Source organism: Anas acuta, chromosome 5, assembly GCF_963932015.1.
Source record: "Anas acuta chromosome 5, bAnaAcu1.1, whole genome shotgun sequence".
Lineage (NCBI taxonomy): Eukaryota > Metazoa > Chordata > Aves > Anseriformes > Anatidae > Anas > Anas acuta.
Genome location: NC_088983.1, coordinates 55866875 through 55888098, shown reverse-complemented (window position 1 = coordinate 55888098; position 21224 = coordinate 55866875). Strand labels below are relative to the sequence as shown.

Here is a 21224-nt window from a genome sequence, read left to right as displayed (position 1 = left end):
CAACTGACATAACCAATGACCACATTTCTCTAGGAACCAAGTAGCCTCCTGTCATCTCCCCACTTAAAGCATGAACAGAACACCTTTCTTATAGGTGTTTGGGATGATTTTTTGTTGTTCCACTTGTATTACAGACTCTGAGATATAGGCATCTTTTGATGTCACTTTTCGTGTGACCTCCAGTGTTTGTTCAAGCAGTTGTTTGGCTAAGATTTGAACCTAAGAGGGAGCTACTCAGATTTTATTTGCAGCCTGCTCCATCATCCAGTCACCCTTGTAGTTAACAGAAGCTGGTATCCAACAGCAGTTTCCCATTTTCAAACTTGCATTCCTTGTCTCATCCCATTACACTAAGGTTGCTCCTTACCTTTCTCTTACTCTGGCTGAAGCTCAGCTCTTTCAGACTCTTCTAACTTGCTCCAGCCCCCTGGATATCTTGGTGGCCCTCCACTGGACTTGCTCCAATATACCAGTCTCCCTGTGTAGAGAACAGAACTCAGCACAGGACTCCGGATGCTGTTCCAGAAACACTGAAGGGAAATGAACAAATACTGCCTTGCCATTCTACCCCTGTTTACAGCCCCTTGGAGCTTGAGCAACTCCCTACTCATCCTTTAAGTCTGCTAGCCAGCCTTTATCTCACCACTCTGGCTATTAAGATTCTCTAAGAGACCTTGTCAAAAGCATTAGAGAAAGCTGGGGAATGCAACATCCACAGCTCTTCCAGGTTTACATCAGACAGGGCAGGTGAAATTTATCAGTAAATTGAAAGGCAATTGTCAGTTTGTTCTTTTCCCAGTTACAGTCCTGACATTTGGATTGAACTTGCTTCCAGCAGCATTTGATCCATAACCTTTCCACCTAGAGATACATGAAGCCCCAGGAAATGGAAGACACTTACCTGAGTCCTTTCTATATAACAGGCTAGTGTTAAACCTATTTGACATTTCAAGAAAAGTATGGCACTCTTAGCTTTGATACCCCTTGACAAGACAATGTGCTTATGCAATCGTTGAATGAACTGGTGGAAAATAAATTCATGCATGGCCTAATACATTTAAGAAATTCCTCTCCTGAACACGATTTAGGATGAGAAGGAGTAGCGGTGACCAAGTTCAATTGTAAAAAGATATCTTCCTTCACTAGACATCAAATAAATACATGAGAAGTAGACCACAATATATACTTTCCAACTAGATAAAGATGTTTTGTTTTAGTAATTTCAACTTTGAGTACTTCAACCAAGCTTTATGTGTCAAGGTACAACACACCACAGTTCCTTGGACCATTTCATTTTTACATTGCTGCTGATTCTGTCCTACTACAGAAATTTAAAAGCAGGTACGATTTGAGTTCACTCTGTTGTAAAGTGCTAAATAAAACCTCCTGGGGCAAACTGAATAGATTACTCCATCTATAAGAACATTCAAAACTCAGGTGGAAAAAAGCCTGTGTAAAAGCAACATAGCAAGTAACCTGTGTAATAACTGAATATTAAACAAAAAGGCAATAATTTCCATGCATTAAAGAACACTTGGAGCAGAACTGGTCATGTATTCTCACAAGAACTATTACACAACAGGAAAAAACTTTTTTTCATTGTCACTGCAGAGAAATCTGTCAAACCACTTTTTTCCTTTGGCCTATTAGAATGATTTAGTCAAACTTCAAAAACAAGTTTTGTACATTTTCACAGTATTAACCCATCTTCTAGAAGCTGAAAGATCAGCCCCTGCACACATCCCTATGATACAGGCTCTTCCACTTGGTTTTCTGAGACAAATTCCTATCTTCCCGAGAAGAGCCCTTCATTGTAAAATTATCATAAAGCAAGCGTAAGCCCATAGAAAAATAAAGAGCATTGGATTCTTTAACCATTACCCCAGCACCATGTGGGGCACCTGAACACTCAATTGTTTTGATAGTCTTATGTCTAATTGAAATATTGTTTGGTTTTCAACCCCAAATTACAAAGCAACAGTTTTTTAAAAAAAAACTTTTCCATGGAAAGTATTGGTGGGAGGCCACCTGAGACAAGGCTTCACACTGCAGTTCTAATACCAATGCTACTTGCACTGATCTGACTATGTAATTATGCTCACTCCCCAATTAACCTGTCTGCATTAGCTTCTGATTTGCACATCTCATACAAAGAACAGGAATTGACAACTACCAGAATAAAAATCCTGTTTCAGGGCATCTGCTCATTCATATTTCCATTCAGGTTTCGTATCTGAAATCATTCTTCCAATGTGCAGCCCCCAGACAAATATTTCTTTTATAAGACTTTGGTAGTAATAATCAATTCTACTTAACATAACACAAAATCCAGTACTGATTGGAGAGTTCTGAGCACCCAGCAACTTAACTTTTGGCCAGTACAACAGATTAAATTCAGGAGGCATAACCATGCAGGCACAAAGACACAAGGTGGTCCGTGGCAGTGTTAGTCACAGACCGGACTTCTGGAGAAGGCCATGACAGGTGTCTTCTGCAGCTCTGACAAACAAGCGAACAGAGATCCTCCTGAGAGCCTGTAAGCCTTTTTTTTTTTTTTTTAACTGCGAAGTGAGGAGTTGACTAAGCTCTGCAAAGGTTACCTGTATGGGGCTTTCATCTACCATTTGAGCTCTGAAGAAGCCGAACAGTTTCCATGGAAACTAGCAACATAAGCAATTTGGCTACAACAGAAAGAGAAAGGAACTATTGGGATAAATTCAGGATTGTAAGAAGTGCTGACAAAGGAGGGGTCTTAATATAGCACTAAGTCAAAATAATCTCCCTCTGACAAGTCATTTCACAACTCTCAAGTAAGCACTTGTACCGACTCCAATGCCCCCCACCCAGTTTAAGAAGTGGAAGTCCCAAACCTCACAACACAAACCCAACTAGTCAGCAGAACATGTCACACAAGAGCAGGCTAGTGTCTTTCCAAGCTTCCCACAGTCTAAATGCTAATTTTCAACATAACCAAACAGTTCACTTAAGAGCTGAACAAGCATGAAAAATCCTTCAGAAACATCAGGCTGATGGTTCTGATAACCCTAGGTTACAAACCCCAGCTGGTTCAAAATTTCTCACATAAAAGCAAGTTCAACTTCACCTTGCCAGAGATTTCTTCAAAGAAAACTTCCCTTTTGGTGGAGAGTAGTAACAAGCTGACAGGAAAATCTTCTACAGGTCCCAAAAAGCGGGCAAGCATGGGCTGACACCCTGCAAGATGCACTTGCAGTGATTTGGGTTCATCACCAACCTTGGGTGTGCACCATAGCTTCTCCCTGAATGCTCTTCTGCACTAGTACAGATCACACTATATGCCCCTTCAAGAACTGTTGTAACATTTCATTTATAGTAAAAAAAAATAAAAAGCAATTAGAACAATTTCTTCAGCTTTAAACTACCTAACCAAACAAATATTTTATGCTATTTAATTCCTTTCCCTCCAACTTCCCTTTGTTGCCTTGAGCATTAACACAAGAGGATTTAATAGTCTTTAAGGCATGTACTCCAGAGGAACACTGCCTTTCACTGAAGGAGACAATCTGATATGTTTTAAGATCACTGAAGTGTTAAGTAGATGCAACACAGACTAAAGAGAAAAACATTCAAGTTGAATAGCTCTAAAAACTGAGCAACAGCATGTGAACACCCTATAAAACCATAAAGTTACACAATTTACATTGATACTAAGTATTATACAATAAAAAACAGAATTAGAGAATCCTTCTACAAGCCATTCAGGCATGCATACACATGAAAATAAGCTAGAGGCATTTTTAGTGGCTCTTTCTAATGGGTTAGTGCTGCAGAGTCTCTTCAGAGAGCTCTGCAGAAGGAATTATCAAGTTCTGGTACAATAGCAGCAACCATTCCTTTCATGTTACCTTGTCTTAAGGCCTTACCTTGACATTTTCACTGACCTAACCATAGGCACATACGATTCTGCAACAGAGTTAGACTTGAAATTTTTGCCTTGAATCTCTAATTGTCACTTTTTTTTCTCATCTTCCCTTCTATTCTTTGTCTTCGGGTTAGCCACTACAGCAAAAGCAGCATCCAGAGATCACCATTAACTGGGTATTTATTCCTTTCCCTCACAGTACATATAAAACAGCCATTAAAATGCCATTGAAGTATCATTTCACAATGCTGCTGAGAGAGGAAATGTATTGGAAATGTAAAATTTAATTAAGCTTTACACTTAGACAAATTACCATTTATCTTGCCCCCTCAATATTAAAGCATACACTGCATAAATGGATAAAATATAGATCCCAACCTCGCACAGGAACAATGAAAAGACTGATTAGGGAAGGGATTCTAAGCAGAGGCAGAGGTCATACTAGAAAAAGTTAAAACTAGCCATAGCAAAATTTCTGTGGAAATTAGTTGGGAGTTGCTATTCATCAATAAAATGAAGGACCAGTCTCCTAGCAGCAGAGGTTGAAGCAAACACTCCTGCATAAGATCAGATGAGATAATGGATGCAGGAAGAAGTCCTCAGCCTGTTGACACTTCACAGACCCGTGCTTCCATTAATACCTTTTGAGCAACAGAAGATGAAACAAATTTCCCAGTGTACCTAAAAATGCTCATTACTGTAATTCAGGGATGTGTTGGAAATAGAAAATAATGTCTAACTGGTTTATTAGGAAAAATTGCTTGGCTGCACAGGAAAAGGGTTTCTGATCCTTGAAAAAAAGGCACTGCCTTAAAAAGCACTTTTGAGGGGGATAGAAGCAATGAGCTGACCTACTTTTCTGAACTACCAAGCTTTAAATTGACTTCTGTCACACATATTTGCTTATATTTCTCTGTGGAAATAGGAGGGCCAGAGTCTCCACATTGCAAATAAGAGCTTCTCATGCTGTAATTAGCAACTCCTTTGGGGTAAGAACAATGGGTTACAATGGTCTAATGGTCTAAAAAAGCATTTGAGCACCCACAATGTAAAGTATCAACAGACAGGTTTCTCAGAGATGCCCAAATGAGAAGCAGCTGCCCATGCCAGCAGCACCCTAGCACAGACCTGTTATCACCAGCAGTCTGCTCAACACCACCCCAGAGCACCTGAGCAATTGCACAACTCAACATGCCAAGGCTTCAGACTGCTAACTGGCATCTGGGATTATTTGAATCCTGCTTCCTCTGCCATTTCAGAGCTGAAATCAGATACTGTCCATATCTGCAACAGATTTATCCATCCATCTGCTTAAATTGCACAGAACAGCATAACACACAGGAAGGGCACCAATGACAAGTACAGACCATGCCCATTTATCACCCCAAAACCTACTCCATCCCTTCTGAAGGGCTGCTTTCTACACTGACTTATACATGTATTTCCATACTAACACTGAAGTATGATTACAGCTCAGCAGCAAGCTGCTAACTGACAATCACAGAGTGTTCTGACAGTCTCCCAGCATCCTCTCTAATTCTGCTCTTCTCCCACCTAGAGCCCCTCCAGGATTCACCTGTCCAGCATCTCCAATAGCAAGGTCAGCCCAGTTAGAGAACACCTAAACAACAAATCAGTCCTAAAGATTGTTTCTTCCTCAGGTTATGAAGCCACTTGCTTCAGAGGAATTGCTCCATGTTTATCTCAGACTTGAAGCACTTTCATATATTTCATCTCATTGTGTCATAATCTCTGAAACAAGGTACTTCTTTAAGCAGTGTTATTAAACACCAAGTACTAACCAGATTCCTATACAGCATGATGTACTCAGGCTACAAACGCAGTTTTTATTTGCATCCTTGAGTAAATAATTACAGCATGTGTTATTGCAATGAACCACAGCAGCATTTCTTTTCCACCACTTTTTCCCTAAAATGCAAAAACTCAATTCAGGTCCGTTAAGTGCTAGTATGTAAAGTTGGAAAGCCAAAGAAGTGAACTTCTCAGCTGTCAAGTTTATATCACTTATACAAAGGGACAAGGATATTTGAGTATTAAAACACAGATGCAGTGAATTGTATGAACTATTACTGCAGAGCAGGTGAAGCATGAGACAAGTGATATTTACTATTGCTATGGAGCATTACCAAGACACTTCCAATTTCTCTGCCTGTCACGAGATTGTCCATTTGTGTTTCTAGATGCTGGAGACTTAAAACCCTTCATAACTGTTCCAGACCCCCTGCTAATTTCACTGCCAGGCTCTTAGCATAGAGGAAGGAGGTCTTTATCCTGGCTGCAAGGCAACACTGAAAGAAGCAGCAACACAGGTCCTTGTGAGGATGCCTGACCTTCCACTTCATTACCTGCAATTTTAGGTTTGAATTCTCAGTACCAAGTGCCCTCATTATGTATATCTCCAGTAACTAAAACTTTATTAAAATCATTTAATGACAGTATACGTCAGACCCAGGTATAAAATCTTGTAGTTTCACTAAAATGAATTTCTCACCAACACTGCTAATTAGCTGACAGAAACATGCATATCATTCTTTTCCAAGCACAGCATTACCTGGAAGAATACTAATTGGAGCTCTTTCAAACACACTTTGGTACTTGAAATAAATCACAAATTACATCAGGGAACCAAAATGCCTGGAAGTGATTTCTCTGCCAGTTCAACATTGTGATTTCGCAACTATACATATTTAGCAGTAAATTGTCAACACAGGTGAAATGAACCTAACTAAATTATTTAAAGAAACAAGAGAAAGAGTGGAGGTATAAAGAAGAGGATCATCAACCAGCTGTTTTAATTCACCTATACACACACCAAAACAAGTGTAAAGTAATGTACTTGTAATACAAGAAAAAAGATGGGCAAAGTAGTGCATAGGGATTTTCTGGCTAGTACAAATTGTGCTCTGAAGTGGACAACCACTGATCCCCTCCAAACTCGGACTCACACTGAAAAGCCTCCCTTCAAGTTTGATGCCATCACAAAAGCCAGTAGTACAGCTACATGCAAACTGTTGCATGATGAGAAACAAGCTTTATGACAATTCCTGAATAAAACCCTACATATAACAACTTGAAAAATGGCAATGATATTCACCTGAACTTGAGCTCCACAAGCATTGTTGTTGCCCAAACTTCACAAATCTTAAGCAAAACTCATTTAAGATGCAGTAACAAGTCCTTTACTTCCCCCCCTCCAAACATTAAAAAACTCAGAACACTCTGTATTTGATCCTTTCAGATAGTTTTCAGGTAGTGACTTAACAAGAAAACACTCTACCATCGCAAGAACTGAATTCAAATTAGTCAACATGGGTGCTTAAAGCTTCTGGGTACTCTAACAACAAAACCCTGGCACACAGAACACTTGAGGCTATAAAATGAAGACTTGGCACAGAAACACTTGCATTTGCCAAGAACAAATACCCCCCTTGAGTGAAAATAGAACTGGAGCTGATCAAAGGTGGTTGATTTTTTTTTTTTAAACCAAGTAAAGAAAATACTATATGTACAAGGTAAGACTCTGAACTGCTAAGAACTTGCTTTGGACAAGGAAACCACACTTATAATCTGTGAAAAACAACACTCATTTAGCTGAACCTACTTTTCTCAACCTGTTATTTTGGTACAGTCAGTCACATACCCAGTCCTACAATGAAACACAGGCCACCTGCCTGGGAGGCTACTGCTAACTCAACATATACAGCATTTCTTATTTCAATAACACCTCATGCCTTTATTTCAAATATAATTTTAATTGCATTACGTAAAAAATGAAAAAACTCCTCTGTATTCTGTTGTACATAACCCACAGTAAGGGAGTGGCTGAAGAATTTTTCAATTTAACATCTTGTTATGTAGACACTAACAGAGACGCACAACCAAATTTAAGCCACAATCATTACTAGAAAACCCCACCTTATCAAGGTAACATAGAACAAGCCAAAATGATCTTCAGGAAATCAACTGAACACCAAGATAGATTTAGTTCCAGTTCCTGCAAATGAAATACCTCTGTTTTTTTCTTGTTGGGGGATAATGAAAGGCCCTCCACACTGAAATAGTTATTGTACTTGAAACCATACCTTTGTGGCCTAAGACCACAGACCTTCCACATTGACATTAAGTCTGCTTTTCACATTGATTAGATTTCACTACCTCTACTTTCACTACTACCAGTTGCTTAAAAATCCTGCAGCACAGCCTACTTTCACATAGCAGAACTTCCTCACCAGAGACACCTGTGATATGTTGGGGTCAGGTTATTATTAAGGTCACACCCACATTTGGAGTGCTACTGAGCACCAACTCCATGTTAATTAATGTAAGCATTAAACAAATACCATGTAGGTTAGAAAATAAAGCTTTTTTCTCCCCCCCACACTTCATACTATCTCTTCATATACTAACTTTATGTACAATTTTTAACCAGAATAGGGACAGATGAAAATAAAAAAGCATCACTTATCCACCTAGAAAACCACAGTTTACTCATTATAACATTTTTCTGAAAGAAGTGAAACCAGCATGTCAGTAATGAGGACATCTGGAGCAAGACACAAGATAGAGATAGTAAGGAGGACACACAAAGCCAAGAACCTGGGACACGAAAGAGAACAAGTAAAGCTAAGCTTTACAAAGCTCTTCGGGAAAAAGAAAATACAACTGAAGTCACAGAAATCAGCAAAGGCCAACAGGAAAGAGGAAAGCCAAATTCCCTCCCAAACCAAAGCCACATAAGATGCTCATACAACAGCAGAAATTCTAGAAACAACTCCATCACCACCACCAGTGTTAGTCTGGCATACCTGTTTGCAGAAAGTCAGTCAAACATGGCCTGTGCAAAACAACACTCCCTTCTAATCCCATGCAAGAAAAGCCCTTCTGAAGAGAAAGGCAGAATTACAGCCCATACCTTAAAACTCAGACCTACCCTAGCCCCCATTCAAACAGGAGCTGTACCCCCACCGCCAGCTTTTATAGCAGAGGGCAGCACTCAGCATCAGGGCTGCAGCAGGAGCCAGCAGCAACAGTGAACACACCCGTGTGGCTCCAGGTGGCAATCAGGGTGTGTGTGTGCTCACCCACATTTTGTGATGCCTGAAAGATGAAAGAGTAAAAATAAAAGAACTCAGAAACTTCTCCAACGTGATCTTGTCATGCGCTTTGTCCCATGCAAAGGAGGCACGGAATGGTGCTCAGGTGTTTGGGCAGAACAAGCAGGCACGGCCCCTCTGCTGTCCCTTTGCCCCTTGTAACTTCAAAGCACAGGGATGTGGGAGAGCACATCCTGATGCCCCTTTTTGGTACCTCTTCCTGGACTTGCTGTCCTGGTATTTGTCTAACTGCCTTTATTTGGCACCGTCTGCCTCCACAGAGGACAAAAAATTAAGGAAGTCTGTTAAACACTGTGTATTTGCTCTCACTTGCTTTAAACTGAGCTGCTTGGGGTGCCCGGTACCGAGTGCTTAGTGAATAGCAGTGCCACCTTCACCAGCTCTGTCACCGTCAGGGTTTGGTGAAATTAGACCCTAGCCCCATCCTTCCCTTCCCCTCATCAGGCATCACAGCCGTCCCATCCCTTTAGTCACTTTGCTGCCCCTTTTTGGGCTCCGTTGGGACTTTCCTGAGGTGTGAACACCAGAGCTGCACACTAGTCAGTAGTACAGCAAGGCTTCATATAGCAGCAAAATGATACCTTCTCTCTTGTTTTTCACAGCCTTTCTGCTGTGTCCGACAACTTGATGAAGCAAATATCAAATAAAATCCAGTCTTCCGGACACGGGGCATTTAATGTATTTCTGACTGAAAATTTTGTTGGCATCTCATTCTGTTTCACGGCTTCACACGCAGTGTGACTGACTTGTGTTTAGAGCCATACAGTATTGAATGTTCAGGGGCAGGTTTTCTTAGGTTTATAGGATTTGTTTCTGGTACTGTGAGTAATTAGAAATAAAAATGTCTTTCCTTACGTGTTGACCCATCAGCATGAATAATATTCATTTGAGTAGCAAACTAAACGGCAACCAGCTTCCATAATAGGATTACTTATGACAGAAGCTTCTAAATGCTTAAAGAGCAAAACAGAGGATACCTCTGGTGCAGAGCATGCCCCTGGCATGGCAGGGTCAGACCTTAAGGCAATATATGGCCCTGGCCAGAATGAGAGCTGAAATCCAGATCCTCTTCTCGCCATGGACATCCCATATGTCCATGTACAGTAACCACATTTTAATATATTTTTTTTAATCTCTGGGGTCACTTATTCCAGCAGAGGAGACAGGAAAAAAAAAATGAGTAAAGGGGCAATAAATATTTGCACAGCAAGTCTGCTTACATCGGATCTCCACCGCCAGCCAGGCCTGTGCAGTACAACACCAGTGCCTGACTCTTCTCGTAGAAATCCCTCCTGTCACAAAGAACAAATTATCTGGAAGTGGTAGGGGTGCGGGTGGGACATGGACATGGTGAGAGCAGTGCTGGTATATGGGGATGGCCAGGCCTGCGGACTGTAGTTAAACATCTCCTACCCTGCCCTCCTGCACCTGGGCTGGCGACCTGCACATACTGTTTTCTCAAGAAGAACTGAGTAAAAATACATTGATTTAAATTCCCACATGGTTCATAGGCATGTGCCATCGCAGAATGCCTGTTCCCAGGCTGTGTACCACAGTACACAAGAAAGATAGACATTTTGCCCACCTGTGATCACAAACAAACAAAAAATTCTGGCCCCACTGCGCGGTGTGCTTTGTGATCCATTTACACTGCATATTAATTCTCTCAGTGCAGTGCAAGAAAGTCTTCTTTCTCACCTGTCATGTAAGACCATAGAACAGTGTGAATAAAAATAAACAGAAACGGTTGGTTCCTTGCCTTGCCTTGCTGTCCCTGTCCTTGTCCTTGTCCCTGTCCTTGTCCTTGTCCTTGTCCTTGTCCTTGTCCTTGTCCCTGTCCCTTTTCATTCTCCTTGTTTTCCTTTGTTTTCCTTTGTTTGCTTCCTCCTGGTAAGATCTTTGGCTTGTTTTTATACCTTTAGTTCTCAATATTCTTCTCCCCTTCAATAAGCACTTCAATAAGCCCAGTACGTTTAATGTGATTTTAAGCCTGGTATTTGCAGGAAAAACATTAGGAAGATGGAAAAAGTCCATTTTCAGGGGATATGTATGATGTGCACGAACATATATGATGCCATGTCCAAGGATGAAAACCCAACCTAAATATTTACCAGATGACTATATTGGGTGATGCAGCACACATTGTTTCAAAGATACTCAGACTAAGTAAAAGCCAGTATGGCTTTTATACCCAGAGCTTGTACTTCACAGTCCCTGGGAACAGAGGTTCCTCATATCATGATTTTCAAAGCATGTATTTTCAAAACAATCTGTCACGTTTAATCTTAGCTATACCTTTGAACTTCCTACCCTAAAAAAGAGCTTTCACTTCTTGAAGTTACCATGAAATCTTTTCATGAATAAAGTACAGGGATTTATTTATTTATTTATTTACCAAGCCTTTTAAATAATATATATAACTCTGGAAAACTTATAAGGAGTTTTGTTACTTTTCAGTTTTTCTGGCAAGTTTCTGTTATTTATTTATTTATTTATTTATTTATTTATTTTTTCCTGGCAAGTGCTGTGCTGTGTTTTCTTTCTTTCCTTCCTTCTTAAGAGTTTACTCTAATTCACCGAAAGGTAAAAATAATTAAAATGTACTCACGGCAAGTTTTAGAGAGGAGTATTATGATGAATTTTTCATAATGGATCTTTCCTTGGGCCATGATGATGTTTCAGCTGCATCTGACTAAAAATAGAAAAGCATAGTTCAGCTTCCTTTGTCTGTTAAGATTTCATTGTTTTTAAAATTATGTGATAATCAGTCATGAAAGGCTGGAATCAGCATCGCTAAGGCCTGAAGAGACAGGTTCTGAATAAAGCTGCTAATGAAACGGCAATGAAGTTTAATGACAGATTGTGTAAAATCATATGGGAAACTAGCCTAGCTTCTTCATTAAAGTGTTTTTTGTTTTTGGTTTTTTTTTTTTTTTTTAATCAAATCCTGTAAAATAAAGGAGAAAAAAATGATATATATCCTGCTGACAGCAGGCTTCTCATTCTGAAAAGCCTTTTCTTGGGCCATTTTTGTTCAGTGTGTCTCTTAATCAAGAGTTTATGCCGTACATTTATGCCCACAAACAAATAAACTAAAAAGTAACTGAAAATTTTGGCAAATTTAAAGGGGCAAGGAGAAAGTGAAAGGATTATAAAACAGAGTGACAGTAATGGTTGTCCTTTCTGGGATGGGCATGATGCATTGGAATCAGAGCAGTGCTCTGCTCTAAATGGAGAAGGCAGTCCCTGAAGTCCACTGGGAAGTCTATATACCCGTAATTGTTTTCAAAAATTGAGATAACAACACTTCTTCAGTTGGTCTGCCCTCATATCACATTACAATAGACAGGTATTGTCTATTCTGTTTTATCCACATATAATTTCTTTGCTTAAGATATTCCTGAAGGGATACATGACCTCATGCAATGGATGTGCACCAATTTCTGCAGTTTTACTCTAAGTAACTATTTGTTCTGGGGAATCATTATTATTATTATTATTTTGACACTGAGGATTCAGATTCTGTCAAAATAAGACACTTTCCAAGAAAAGAAACAAACAAAAAGACTAAACTAGCAGGGTTATAGAAGAGGTTGCTTGTAAAAACATCGGTACATGCATTTAACAGAGGTGATCGGGTTTTGACCTGATTCACCACTAAAGTAAATTTAAATAAACTTCCTCTGGGTTCACTTGTTGCTCACTGTAAGGACAATCTCATAAATAAACAGAGATTTATTATGCTGTTCTGGCTTGTGGTCTGTTTTTAGGATGTGTCAAAACTACAGTTTGGAAGATAAATTTTATTATGAGGTAGTCCTTCACCAAGAAAAAGATATTGGTTGTGAAAACTCTTGCTTCATCTGAAAGAGTACTCAATTTTTGTGAATTTATTATTTGTTTTTATTTTTTAAACAGTGAGTGAAAAATGTATGCATAACATTCTCTAATGTTTTTGAAACGCTCAATTTCAGGAAAAAAGTCTGTGAAAAAGAAATTAAAACCTCAACCTTAAGACATTCATCATTTAAGCATTCACATTCTTGAATTATTCAGTTTACAATACGTATAATTCATAGAAATTGATGTTACATTGTTAAATTAGACCATAAATGAAGTAAGGCAGATATATTAAATCATCATAAACTCTCAGACAGAAGTGCTAATATTTATTAGGTTACTAAAATAACCAGATGGATTTACAGATTTTCACTTGAATACATTTCCATCGTCTGTCATTGTGGGTATTCTCTAGCATAGGTTAAATTACATTTTGGTTCTAACTCCTTTTTTCACTAGGTTCTTTAACTTTTCTTTCCGGATCACATTTTTATATGTTTTTATGTTAACTGAGTGTGGGTTTATGATGATAAAATGCTATTTCAAATAAAAATTAGTTCATACAAAATTAGCGTACATTCCTCCATTTTTTCTAAAGGACACACATAAGTAAACAGCTTAGAAGTACTTGCAATTCTTTTTAAATGTATATCAGGCATAGTTTGTTTTGTACAACTATGTTATCTAAGTTATATGGAGAATTAAGACACAAGGAATCTTAAAATAATAAAATTTACGTTTCATTTTGCTTTATTCTATTGATAGTGATCTGCTTTCTTCTTCAGAAGGAATTTATTCACTTTTGTTAACAAAATCAACCTTGGGGGCAAAATATATGGCTAAATGAAAGAAAAGTACCACAGTCACGCTGCAAGGCAAGAAGAAAGACCATAAATGAGGTTTCTACTAATTCAGTCATATTGCAATATGCTCCACAGTAGTGTATGAGGGTTCTCATTACGGTGATAAAAGCTTGTCTGTAGAAGCTCAATTCATAGCTACATCTGTATCTTAGCCATAACTATAAACCTGTTTTTTACTCTGGTGGTTTTACTCGGGTGGGTGGCCAAGCTCTACCACAACCGCCCTCTCAATCCCCCTCCTCAAAGGGAAAGGGGGAGAAAAATATGATGCAAAGGGCCCAAGGGTTGAGATAAGGACAACAATTATTGTGATGGGCAAAACAGACTCAGTGTAGGGAGATAGTAAAATTTGTTGCCTATTACTAACAAGCTAGAGAAATGAGAAACAAAGGAAAAAAACTTCACCTCCGCCACTCCTTCTTGGTCACTCTCGCCCCCTGTGCTGTGGGGTCCCTCCCATGCGATGCAGGCCTTGCCAAACTGATCCTGCGGGGGCTGCCCACAGGCAGCAGCTCTTCAAGAACTGCTCCCACATAGCTCTGTACCACAGGGTCCATCCTCAGGAGCAAACTGCTCCAGCATGGGTCCCCCACAGGCTGCAGCTCCGGCCCAGGGCAGAATCCTGCAGAGGTCCTCCACAGGCTGCAGCCTCCTCCAGACCACATCCAGCTCCACCAGGAGTTCCTCCACGGGCTGCAGCATGGAGATCTGCTCCATGTGGGACCACATCTGCTCCATGTGCCTGCGGGGAAACAGCCTGCTGCACTGTCGGCTGAATATGAGCCAGCAGTGTGCTCAGGTGGCCAAGAAGGCCAACGGCATCCTGGCTTGTATCAGAAACACTGTGACCAGCAGGGCTAGGGAGGTGATCGTCCCCCTGTACTCGGCTCTGGTGAGGCCGCACCTCGAGTACTGTGTTCAGTTTTGGGCCCCTCGCTACAAGAAGGACATCGAGGTGCTTGAGCGGGTCCAAAGAAGGGCGACGAAGCTGGTGAGGGGCCTGGAGAGCAAGTCCTACGAGGAGCGGCTGAAGGAGCTGGGCTTGTTCAGCCTAGAGAAGAGGAGGCTCAGGGGTGACCTTATTGCTCTGTATAAGTACATTAAAGGAGGCTGTAGCGAGGTGGGGGTTGGCCTGTTCTCCCATGTGCCTGGTGACAGGACGAGGGGGAATGGGCTAAAGTTACGCCAGGGGAGTTTTAGGTTAGATGTTAGGAAGAATTTCTTTACTGAAAGGGTTGTTAGGCACTGGAACGGGCTGCCCAGGGAGGTGGTGGAGTCACCATCCCTGGAAGTCTTCAAAAGACGTTTAGATGTAGAGCTTAGGGATATGGTTTAGTGGGGACTGTTAGTGTTAGCTTAGAGGTTGGACTCGATGATCTTGAGGTCTCTTCCAACCTAGAAAATTCTGTGATTCTGTGACCACGGGCCTCTCCACAGACTGCAGGTGAACTTCCGCTCTGGCACCTGGAGCACCTCTTCCCCTCCTGACCTTGGCACCTGCAAGGCTATTTCTCACTCCTCTCACTCTCCCAGCTGCTGTGTGGCAGTATTTTTTTTTTCCCCCCTTCTTAAATATGTTCTCACAGAGGTGTAAACATCACTTATAGGCTCGGTTCTGGTGAGCATCATGGCCCTTGTCTAAAATGGGGGCAGCTCCTAGATTCTTCTCACAGAAGCCGCCCCTATGGCCCCCTGCTACCAAAACCTTGCCATGTAAACCCACTAAAGCCTGCCCCACCAGTGATAACCTCCTGCCAGCTGTTCCCTCTCACAGAATGCTATTTTATTTTCTCATAAAAAGGAAGGCCTCCTTCTTCACCCACTCCATTTTCTTCAACCTTTGCACCCACCCTGCGCGCAGGCTGGTGGTGCTGGAGAGGAATGCCAGCTTCCCCCAGCAGGGCCCGCAGTGGCTGGCCAAAGGAACAGGGCTGCACCCTAAGTCTGGATCGGTCCCCAGAGGATCCACATCTTTGGGTCCACTACCATCACCATACTTTCTATCTACGGCAGCAAAGATACTCCCCCCATGCCTGGTGAACCATGAAAAGAACTTCTTAAGAAAACTAAAATATCTGCAAACAGTTTTTAGTCACCAAACATATTTGGGCCTGCATGCTATATCCAAATTTCATTTTAAATATGGATACAGGGCACAGCAGAAGCTGAAGCGGAGGAGTCGTTGCAGAAAGCCCCTCAGGAGCCAGACCAATGGATCTAGAAACCAAAGAACATCCATGAACTTGAGGAAAGTCAAGATGTAGAAAGCAAACTACAAGACATAACGTGCCCCAAAATAAAATAACTACACCTTAAGTGAATTAAAATTAGTTCAGCCAATATCATTGTTAGCCCAGTAGGGAAAGAACAAAAATCCACACTGTTCTAGCCCTACCAACTAAACAGATATAAGAGCTCTATCATCCTAATTCCTGCGACAATCTGCAATTGATTAGAAATCAGTGTAAAATGCAGTCACCTGTAGAATGGGAACCAGTTAAATGATGTTTTGTTATGATGTGATGCTGTGAGAAAAGTGCAAAGTCCTGTGTATTGCACATGGAAAACATAGGAAAAGGAAGCAAGGCAATGGTTAGAAACTGTAGGAAGGGATATTCTATTTAGAAAAAGGGAAAAAACTCTTCATAGTGACAATAATTCTTCAGAGGTGGTGATTATTTTCACCAGGAGGCATTTTTCTCCTGTACAGTCTTCACTTTGGAAACTCAGAATTTAACTGGACAATGTCTTCAACAACCTGACCAGCTTTCAAGTTGGCCCAGCATTGCACGCTGAGCAGGACCAGGATCTCCAAATGGCCCTCCAAACCTGAATTTTCCAAGGCTCCAATACTGGGCTACTGATCCTTTGTTTTTAAAACTCAAGTCACTGACCTGTGCATGCAATTCCTAGAATTCTTAACAAAACAAAACAAACAAACAAAAAACACCTAGCTACATATGTTGGATCCAACATGAAGTACCAAAGTAGATAATGTAAATAATTTAAGCTCAAAAAAATACCTTTTAACTATGTCCACAGCTGCACACAATTTGATTATTACAGTTGAGTTTTATGACTCATACCATAGCTGTTGCATACTTAGAACTCCCTTGCAATGTCAATAAATAAAAAGAAAAAAAATATATTCTCAGGTAAATGCATCTTGGTGTTTCAAGGCAAAATTAATGAGAAATATATGCATTTCTTTTGTTATGAATAACTTAATCAGACTACCAAATCACTTTAAAAGTTATTTGTGTCAGAAACAAAATTGCTTTCCATCTCCTGTTGACTGCAATCTTAATTGGGACCGGAGATGGAGTAGAAGTATTTTATAAAAGATCCCATCATATAGAAAATTACAGTTTAGCATTATATTTTATGTGTAAAGCCCTGGTTGATGTGCCTTGTTTAAGCACTAGTGAATTATAAACACATTGAACGCTGCAGCTGGTATTACTTCTTCATTTAAAGAACCACTGATGTAAACATTTTGTTCTCAGCTTGTTTTTTCTGTGTTGTGTTGACACTTGCTGAGCCAGTGCCAGTAACAAGTTTTAGAAGCCAACACCGCTCCATACTTCCCAGGGAAAAAATATTCACATTTTATTTCTTAATTTAATAAGCAATCCGCTATATTTTCTTGCTGGCTTGGTTACTTTTCTGTATGTTTTACCCCTTCCCTGCATGCTTAGAGTGATGGATACCCAAGGAAAACCCCTGCAGACTGAAATCTTGTGTTTATACACAGAGAAGTTAGAACCCAATCCATCTCCTTTATATCTTTATTTTTATTTTGTCCAAGAGAAATAGAAAGCCGTCAGAGGGAAGAAATACTCTAAGTGCTTTTGTTCTGTACACCTTCAGGGAATGGGGGAGTCACAAGCTCCCTGAGCTGTGAGAGGGTCAGGCTCGCATTTCTCACAGGAGATGTCCTACCACATGGTATTGGGATTCTCACTCTGTGTTAAAAATAAGGGGAGTCGCAGTTAGACACATTACTTCTGCCTAATTTCTTCATGCTTTGCCAACTTGTACCATAGTGCAGAGATGTCAGACAGTTGCGTCTTGGCTTTAAGTCTTAGCTGTTTTGTATATTTAAGACAATCATCTTGGATATTTTGCAAAATAGACTTACAGATGGTTCTGCTTTGAAACATGGCTTCTGGAGGTTGCTGTCAGACCATTTTCTGAGAGGAGGTAGCTTTTTACACCAGGATCGGTCAGACACATGAAGCAGGAGCTTTGTGTGGCTCAGGAGTGCAGTTCACAGAGGGAGCATGATGCTATGTCCTGGTTTTCCTCCTGCAACTGCTCTTCTTATGCTCTCTCAGCATTTGAGCATTTGAGGCTCATTTTCTGTGGAAAACTGCATTTGTCAGGCCAGATATTTTGCTTATGAGACATCAAGCAGTTTTGCCTTTGTAAAGCCCCAAGGTTATCCTTTGTGTGCATGTATGTAGCATGCTCAGCCAGTTCTGTGGCTGGGGGAAAAAATGAAGAGAAAAGCAAGAGCAATGCAGAAAAGTTCTCAGGGATGGAGCTGAGCAAGGAAAGCTCTTTTCCTAGAATAATTTTGTTTATTAATAAATGCTTTATTTTATTTTATTTTATTTTATTTTATTTTATTTTATTTTATTTTATTTTATTTTATTTTATTTTATTATTTTATTTTATTTTCTCCCGTGTTCCCCCAGGATGAAAAGATTCACTTACAGGGGCACATTTTATGTGGTTATTAGGAAAACTTGTTTCTAATTCCCACATTGAAACACAAATTCTTTCTACAGAAAAAGAATCTGAGATTTGACCAGTAATACAAATGATCCCAGATAACCAGTGAGATACGTGATGTTTTCATCTAGTGTGATTTAAGGATTTTTTGTGGCTTTATATTCTGAAGCCTGAGAAGATGATCTTTAGAAAGAAGTTCGCATACGCATCTTCTCTTGTAGTACCTGTTCTTGGTGTTCCCACTACTCCTCCAGCTTGGCTGTGGTTTCACCCTCCAGAATTCGCCACATTCTCCAGGTCGCTTGTTCAGTGTACTATCTGTTTTGTCTTTCACTTGCATGTCAAGACTCTATCTTGAATAGATGAAGGCATCCTGTCCAAACCAATGTTGGAGGGAAAAGGCCTCTGACGGGAGGTGAGGTCTACACACTGTGTGACCACTTGCTGTTACCAACAGCACCTCCTCAAATGGCCTCAAGTCGCAACAGGAGAGGTTTAGGTTAGAAATTTGTTGACATTTCTTCTTGGAAAGAGCAGTCAGGCAGTGAAACAGGTTGCTGAGGGAGGTGGTGGCATCACCATCCCTGGCGGTGTTCAAGAAGGGGTTGGACCTGGTGCTTAGGGACATGGTTTAGAGGGTGACATTGGCAGTAGGGTGACCAGATGATCTTGGCTGTCTTTTCCAACCTTAAGGATTCTATGAGTCTATGAAAAGTTGCCATCTTTAGCCACCTGAGGAGCTGCTCCTGACTGCCAGTATTGCCTTCAGCTGTGTGCAGAGAAGGGGGAAAAAACACATGCAGAGACATCTCACGGCCTCAAGATGGCAGAACGAAGTACCTGTCCCTTGTAACTCTCAGAGGCTGCTGGACACACACAGCTGCAGAAGAGCAGCATGCCAAATCTTCCTTAAACAGTGTAAAGGGAGCTGGTGCCCTCCCAGCAGAGCTAGGTGCCTCTGTCAGCTGCTTCAAGAACTCCCTCTATCCCATACCTTGAGCACAGCAGTTATCTGTGTCCCCCTTCTGGGAGTTTTCTTCTGCCTCCCTCCCCTCCCCTTGCTCCAGTCCTTCACTGCAAGGGAGATCGCTAAGCAAATACTTCTTATCTTCTCCTGCCTAATCATTTCCAGCTTTTCTAAGTAAATATCTAAATACTGCTAACACGTTATTAAATGTACTTTCTTCATGTATTGGGTTTATGTGGCAAGGTTTTGATAGCAGGGGGCTGCAGGAGTGGCCTCTGTGAGAACAGGCCAGAAGCTGCCCCATGTTAGGTAAGGGCCTGTTTCAGCTGGCTCCAAAGGGACCTGCTGCTGCCCAGAGCTGAGACAATAAGCTGAGTCGTTTGTGCCTCTGTGAAAGCAGATTTAAGAAAGAGAAAAAACTTGCTGTACAACAGCAGCTGGGAGAGAGAGAGGAGTGAGAAACAGCCCTGCCAGACCCCAAAGGCAGCAGAGAAGGAGGGCAGGAGGTGCTCCAGGCTCTGGAGCAGAAGCTCCCCTGCGGCTTGTGGAGAGGCCCCTGTTGGAGCAGGCTGTCCCCCTGCAGCCCATGGGTCCCAAATGGAGCAGATCTCCACGCTGCAGCCCCCCCATGGGTGGAGGAGCCCCCGGTGGAGCGGGTGGATGTGGCCTGGAGGAGGCTGCGGCCCATGGAGAGCCCCTGCAGGAGCAGGCCCCGGGCCGGAGCTGCAGCCCATGGAGAGGAGCCCACGCAGGAGCAGGGGGTCTGGCAGGAACTGCCACCTGTGGGGTACCCATGCTGGAGCAGTTTGCTCCTGAGGGATGGACCCTGTGGTACAGAGCCATGTGGGAGCAGTTCTTGAAAAGCTGCTGCCTGTGGGCCAGCCCACACAGGATCAGTTCAGGGAAGATGGCATCCCGTGGGAGGGATCCCACGGGGAGCAGGGGCAGAGAGAGACTGTGAAGGAGCAGAGACGAAGTGTTAGGGACTGACCGCAGGCCCCATTCCCCATTCCCTTGTGCTGCCTGGGGGGAAGACGTAGAAGAGGGTGGATGGGGGAATGTTTTTTGTTGTTTTTTTTTTTTTTTTTTAGCTTCTCACTGCTCTGCCTTGTTAGCAATAGGTAATAAATTGCATTACTTTCCCTGTGCTAAGGCTGTTTTTGCCTGTGACAACTGTAGAGTGATCTCCCTTTCTTTATCTCAACCCTTGAGCCCTTTCCATCATTTCCCCCCCCCCCTTTCCTGTTGATGAAGCAGAGTGAGAGCAGTTGTGGCGCAGCTCATCTGCCCAGCTGAGTAAAATGACCACACTCCAGTCCCAAGAAATCATCTCAGCAAAGTCCCAAGTCATTTTTGCTTCGCTTCTTAACAGGATGTCCAAAGATTTGCCTCTGATTCATATCAAAACCTGATGGGAAGGCCCCCTGACAATCTGAGCTCCTTTGTTAGCCTCTATTAGCACCTTCCCTCCTCCTAATCCAGTCACTTGAGACAAACAACATTCTTTATGAGCTGGTTGGCTTTGGTAATAAATAAAGACACATCTGACAAACTGTAAAACCAATTAAAAACTGTAGTGATCTACAGCATTCGAGTTTCAAAGGCACTGAACCCAGTGCGAGTCCAGACGACAACTTCCAAATACAATGAAAGCCTCTGCTACAGAAAAATGTTTGCCAAAGAAATGCATTGTCGACAGCAGAATGAGATCACACTCTGCCATGTCTCCAGTGGTCTGCTTACCTTGCTGTAAAACCCATCTCTGGCCTTTTCTCCTATTG

At 41.6% G+C, this 21224-nt stretch overlaps 1 protein-coding gene across 4 annotated transcripts in view; it reads right to left on the bottom strand.

Annotated features, from left to right (window-relative positions):
- ANO3 (anoctamin 3) overlaps positions 1 to 558 on the bottom strand; it is a 237433-nt gene extending 236875 nt beyond the window's left edge. For 2 of the 4 annotated variants that reach the window (XM_068684984.1, XM_068684987.1), the window contains exon 1: positions 368 to 558. The gene's annotated coding sequence lies outside the window, so the exon portion shown is untranslated. The remainder of the gene's footprint in view (positions 1 to 367) is intronic. The other 2 variants (XM_068684991.1, XM_068684988.1) reach the window with 2 other exon arrangements.
- Positions 559 to 21224: the final 20666 nt, after the last annotated feature.